The 6,941-nt window shown below is 35.2% G+C and overlaps 1 non-coding gene across 1 annotated transcript; it reads left to right on the top strand.

Moving 5' to 3' along the window:
- The first annotated feature begins 6,569 nt into the window (after window positions 1-6,569).
- On the top strand, window positions 6,570-6,641 carry Trnap-cgg (transfer RNA proline (anticodon CGG)). Its single transcript has one exon. It is a non-coding gene; the product is annotated as a tRNA-Pro (tRNA).
- The last annotated feature ends 300 nt before the right edge of the window (window positions 6,642-6,941 follow it).

Here is a 6,941-nt window from a genome sequence, read left to right as displayed (position 1 = left end):
TTAAAGCCATAGCCTGAACATATCGATAATTTATTAAACTTAGAAATTGTCTTGGAGTAGCAATGATGTACCGGTAAGCATGACTTGGGAGAAGAAAAAAATCCTGGAAAGTCCATTGATATTGTACAGGAAAGAACTGAAGTAGTTAACATTTAGAGAACCCAAAAATGAATAAATATTGCAGTGATGATGATAGTGGTGACACTGAAAACATTAAGTGAATATAGTAGCCTAAGAGTGATGATCATCAAGAATGAAACAATTAGAGAAAGATGTCTTTAGCATTAATATCCTGAATTACGAACAACACCTTTACATGAATAATATAAGACTTTTTTCGATGATGAAGAATCTAAGCAAATGATGCAGTGTTATAAGTTTTGTGGAAAGAGATTCACATGCAAAGAGAAAAGCTATAGTGTCAATATACAAGCAGAGCTTTAAGAACATCAGACGTAATTGTACAAGCGGTGGTCATTTATGTTTTGGTATAATACATTGTGATCATATTAATCAGTACTCAGTGATTTGATCAGATACTGAATTAAAGAAAAATATGTTAAGACACACAATTATATTTGACATTTATCCTTGGTTGATGCAGACTGGTGTACAAATGTTTGTAAAATGCACTACCACAGGTTTGCAAAGTACTTTCACAGATGTGTATTTTACAGCAAATAGCCATACAATCAAACACTGTCCACTGCGAATATTTTGAAGACCATATGTATATGCTGAGGAGCACATACACCTGATAATACGTACACCATCAATCCAACAAAAAAGATTTAGGGGCCCTGGAGGTGACTAACTGGTCTAAACGGGTCATCTTTACTGATCATTGCCATGCCACATTTGCATGTGTTCAAGTCACAGGCTAGGCCAATGTGGGTATGTGAGAAAGCTTGCCAGCCTATACATATGGTCTTCAAAATACTCACAACAATCAGAAACATAAATTATGATTTTTATGAAAACATAGATGATTATTTCTGTTAGAATGCAATTTATAAATATATAAAGTTCAGTGGCATTGGTATGTAATGACTCTAGAGGTGTTGGCCTTGGAAAATGTTAACTATTAAACAGAACTTGCCATTATGTATACTGTAAATTACATTTGCTTGCATGACATGCTGGTATAGGTGTCTTAAATGCGGCGTCTGAGTTAAATCACATAACCAGCTATGCCGACCATGTGGATCTGTTCGTGAGTATTATTGTGCACTCCGACAATGATTCGTTAAGATATATGTCAATAAAAACACCCTGTAACGTTAACTGTTGAGGAAACACACACGTTGATGAAGTAACATCCAGGGTTGAAGCAATTGCAGTTTATGAACCTGATAGAGCAAACAAACTAAAAGAAAATTATTGATGGAATTTGTAATTAGAGAAAGATTTTCCTTTATATACTAGTACCAGTAAATGCAAAAGTTCAGTGTGATATTTCCATTCGTCGCAGAGATTTCAGTGCTGCTTGCAGTGGTAAAATCAAACATTTTTTAGGTTTCTTTATGCGGGGGAACATGCGTCGAGGATTCCACAAATAATACAAAATGGCATTGTTAACCTAGATTTGACAACGGGACCTAGAATGCATTGGGTAACATACATACTAAGACCCAAACATATTTTATATTTTGACTTGCATTGGCTTGTACCACCACGTAAAATTGTTAATTATTTAACCCATGGCGATAGCCCAGACTGACCCCCATCATTGTCAGATCGGCCAATATATGGTCATGCTGTTGTTAAAGAATTGCATGCACTTGAGCATTCAAAATCCCAGCAAATGTGTATTAAAATTACGTTTCAATTTGCTTAGAATTATTCAAAATGTATGTTAATATGCATGTGGTATTGATGAAAATCTGAGTAGATTTTCCACCAAGGCAGATTTGGCTGAGATTTGGCTTAGTTTACCAGCCACATTGTTGTTGACATTGACCCAGATGAGATTGTAAATTTTGAAGATTGAACTGGTAAACTTAAAATGTGTAACATGCTATTTGTGGAATCGACACGGCAACAGCCATTGGTCTGAGTGTGGTATGAATCGCAAATACATTGACTATTGTAGCTACACCCAGTGGAATTGTCTGAACCAGTGTCACAGATGGTGCTGGTAAAATTATTTCGTTATGGCTGCATTCTGGAATACTTGTCTATTCCAAACTTTTCATGGCAGCACAAAGCAGTTTCAGTACAATTAATACCTCGATGGCTATTGAGGATCAAAAAATTAGCATGGCCGAGTTTGAGTTAGTGTTGGTGGGAATGGAAGACCACTGGCAACTCGGTGCACATGTACGAAACCAGGGGTTTGTGGATTTACAAAGAGTACAAGTCGAGTAATTTCCTTTTAAAATAAAACGTTTAAAAATACCAAAAAGAAGTCCAGTTCATTGTATTCATCATGTCACAATCACGAAGATGTGGTTTTCAAGTAGAATGGTATTTTGTTGGTTTCCAATTTAATTCACAATATTTTACTCTACATGACTATTCTCTTGCATGGACTGTTGGTAACTTTCATGAATTATAATCCGCAGTTCACGTGCATACATGTGTGATTTCATAAGATATGAGAACTAAGTCATGTTGGATAGAGGTTTGTCAGCTGAATCAGTAACTGTTACAAGTCTATAGTCATAAACTAAGCCATAGAAAGAAGAAAAACTTACGAGTTTTGTAAAATTTAACAAAGAATTTAATTATCAGTATTTTAAAAAGAAAATCTAAGAGTAACGTATAATTTTAAACTGAATCCAAAATATTCATATTAAGGTCCAAAAGAATGAAATGTTCAGAATAATTTTCAGATCCAAGAATATATTAGTTTGCCAACAATCCTGGTGTGTTAAAATGGTGTCATCCAGAACTTATGTGAATAGATCACACTAGTTCCAAAATCAAATTATAGTCCAATGAGCACTTTCTATTTCCATTGAATAATCCAAACATTTCCAAAATCAGTTTCTTTTTAACTTTGTAGGAACAGTTAATATCTAACCTAAATATGATTTTGAAGTATTGGCAAGAGAGACAGAACTTTATCACCAGGTTGGAAAAGTCTTACCTTTGTACTTTTGACCTGCCTTAATTGTAATTTTGAGTGAGTAGACAGAATATTATATCTTGCTACATGATAATCAGAGATATAATTAAAAACGATTTGTATCAGACTCCTGTGTTAAAAAAAGCATTTTCTTTTAACAAGTCCATGGATAATATATGTCCATAAACTAGGTCAAAAGAACTGAAATCAGCCATTGACAAATTAAATAAGATCTACAGTATTTGGAACATGATGTAAAGACATGTTAAAATGGTGCAAGAACTTCCGATAGGTTTCGTTGACTCCTAAATGACCAGCCAAGATAGTTTCATGAGCTAAACTATGAATTTCCTGTCTATATGACATAAGAGCAATAGTTTGATAGCTCATTGACCACTCTTCACCAGCTGGAAATTCATGTGTAAACCTACAGTATGGCATAATTTTTAAAACAAACTTCTCATCTGACTCTAGGGTGACCCATATATGAACTCGCCGGCAATGAAAAATTTAGAACAAAATGGAAACGGGTAAGAGCTGAATGATTGTGTGTGTGTGTGTGTGTGTGTGTGTGTGTTTAAAATTTAAATTTCACACAACTACATTCACCAAAGACAGACACCAGACTAGTAGAAACCGATACAATGAACGCACAATTCTGCATTGTTTTAACTACTATAGTGATATGGCTTGTATATTCCTAAAGGAAAAACGAGTAATACAGTAGTAACATGTTTAGTTCTTATAAAGATGCTATATGGTTTAAACCTATCAAGCACTTCAGGAGCGGATAATAAAATCAAAAAGTACTTAAGGCACTATCTTCTCAGTTGACACAAGTACTTACGCACCTTTTAACAATCACTGAACATTTACAACATCCCAAGGATTGGGATCTGGAAAATAATTTGCATTGCCACTACTGAAAAAAGGTAATCACGCAATGGCCAATAATTACCGCCCGTTGTCACACTCATCAGTGTTCTTTGCAAAGAGCTTGAACATATTGTCTGTTCTAAGCATGAAGCACTTGGATAACGATATGATAAACATGATGCATTACAGAAATTTCAGAGTTCGAAACACACATTTCTAAGTTATTAATGATCGGGCTAAATATTGGTATAGAGGTGACCAAGTAGACAATTTGTATTTTTGACTTTGAAAAAAAACGTTTGACGGGTCCTCCATGAATTGTGGAATTGCAAGCAAAGCTCAACACTAGATAGGCGCTTTTTATGTTTCCGAGAAAAATATGTAGTGACAAATGGTCCCAAATTTGGCTGGTGTTACAAGTCTATGCTCTTAAAACAAGGAAAAAAAAGTGAAAATCAACAAGCTTTGTAACATTCAACAGATAATTTCCTTGCCTTGAATACAAAGTGAAAATTAAAAAAAAAACTTACGGTATTACAAATTATATCGAAAATAATCATATAATTATAGACACAAGTCCTAAATATTTAAAATTCTGGATAAACTTAGTAGAAATCCAAATTAAGTTCAATGCTGAAGGATTTGTTGTGTGTGTGATGACCTGTATCATGCTGATGTGCCAACAGTCTTTTATTGAAACGCTAATAAAAGTCCAGGTTTTAATTCACTGCAAATCCTAATGAATGTCTCTATCCAAGAATGTTAGTTTCTGTGAGTACTCTGCATTTCCAGAGAAAAGAATCATTGAATTAAACAATTTGAAGAAATAAATTCCAAATTAATAATGGACACAACAATAATACAAATTAATTATTTGGCACGAGTGAATAATCTTTCCAGTGACAAGATTGTATAGTCCCCTACTTGACCTCAGTTCACAAGTATACGGAAAAAACAGAAGAAACCAAACGTTACCTAATGCAAAATAACCTTCTAGAAAGTTCTGAATGATTACAAAATAAAATGTTTATTATTATAAAGTCTGTTACTAAAATTATAATATATAACCTGGACAATATCAGGTAAATTGTAGGGGAATGCGAATAACAGACCCAGACCCAAATAAACATATTTGCTTCTATTAATAATGATCCTGATAATAACCCATGCATTTAGAGAATATTTTACTACGTATTAGTTGTTTACAGAATAAAATAAAAACATAAAACAATTCAGGTCAAGTAGAAAACAAACTTGAATTTGGATAAGGTTATGTCCAATATGCAATGTCACTTTACAATAGCATATAATGAAATATAAAATATAAAAACTAACAAACAATACAAAGTTAATATACATAATACTAGTACAACGTAGCTTCTAGAGTACCGCAAGGAACAATTTTTTGACCAGCACTCTTCTTCTAGCAACAGCAAAGACATCCTAATTGAAATTGACTAAGAACGTCGACTATTCGCAGATGACTGTATATGCTACTGATAATCAAAACCGATCCTGATACTAAGATATTGCAAATGACATAAAAAAGCTTGGACGATGGGTTCGAAAATGTGTCATGCGATTCCAACTTAACAATGCAGCATATGCTTACTGACAAGAAAGAAATGATATAATACCAATATGTCGTATTTACTACAAGATACTATGTTAGAAAACCTCAATCAAACAAAATATTTAAAGTTTACAAGTACATGTGATCTGAAACGGAACCTTCAAATTTAACTCGAACATTAAGCCAATAAAGACGTATCGTATCTTGTCATCTTGCCCATAAAATGCGAAAGAACTCGCTAACAAAGGTTTAGTAAGACCCATTTTAGAATACGCTTGTACAGTACGGGACCCCAATTCCCAGGGTTTAGAAGATTAAATTGAAAAGAATACGGAAAACTAGCAGCCAGGTTTGTTACATCCAGTTATGACTATATGCCAGGCAGTATGCCCTCGATATTGGATAAGTTGTCTTGGAAACCATTATAAATACGTAGATTGAAAAATAGATTAGTATTTTTATACAAAGGTCTAAAAGCAAAGCTAATATACCCTTCCATAATTTAATGAAGCCTAAAAGAACCAGAGAATAAATCAAGACAATATACATATATGCTATCATGCGCACGAACTGATAGTTACAAATTCAGCTTTATCCACCCCCACCCAATATTAACCACAACTGCCGAATCCTCAGAAAACCCAATTAAGAAAGCTAGTGGGGACACGTTTTTTTAAAAAAAGTAAGTTATTGTTGTTGTTGTTGTAGGTTTAAAGCCATTTTTCAGCACACGATAGGCTATACATGGCGGCCAGTATTAGTGGTGGAGGAAGAACCCGGGAAAACCCCGGAAAGAACCACCAACCCACGAGAGGCTACTGGCAAGCTTTCTCATATACCCACATTTGCCGAATCCGAGACTCGAACCCAGACAGAGGTGAGATGGCAGTGATCCGTATTGGAGAGCGCTTTAGACCACTCGGCCACTTGGGGCCCTAGTGTTCTTTTTGTAATAAATCAAACCCGACATTATGATCTAGCACCGAACGTATCACGATACACGAAGAACGAGCTTATAAGACTCAGTTTTGTACATCCTACTCTGCGACCGCTCCAGTGGCTTAGTGGTTAGAGCGTCCGCCTCGGATGCGGGAGGTCGCGGGTTCGAACCCCGGCCGAGTGATATCAAAGACATAAAAATGGTACAAACGGCTGCCTCGCTATACGCTAAGCATTACGAGGTTAGTGTTAGGACTGGTTGGCCTAGTTTTCAGGATAATGTAACTGGGTGGGACATGATGCTACATGTCTGCCTTATGATTCCTCAGTGCTAGACATCACTATAAACCACCACACATCGTAACGATATGACTGAATAATTGTTAAAGCTACGTTATAAATCCAAATCACACACACACACACACATCCCAATCTGCGAACCTATCACTTTTCACTACAAGAGACACGAAATAATTGTTTACA

The sequence above is a fragment of the Sinohyriopsis cumingii genome, chromosome 7 (genome assembly GCF_028554795.1).
Source record: "Sinohyriopsis cumingii isolate HCF-2022 chromosome 7, ASM2855479v2, whole genome shotgun sequence".
Lineage (NCBI taxonomy): Eukaryota > Metazoa > Mollusca > Bivalvia > Unionida > Unionidae > Sinohyriopsis > Sinohyriopsis cumingii.
This window is presented reverse-complemented; position numbering and strand designations above follow the sequence as displayed.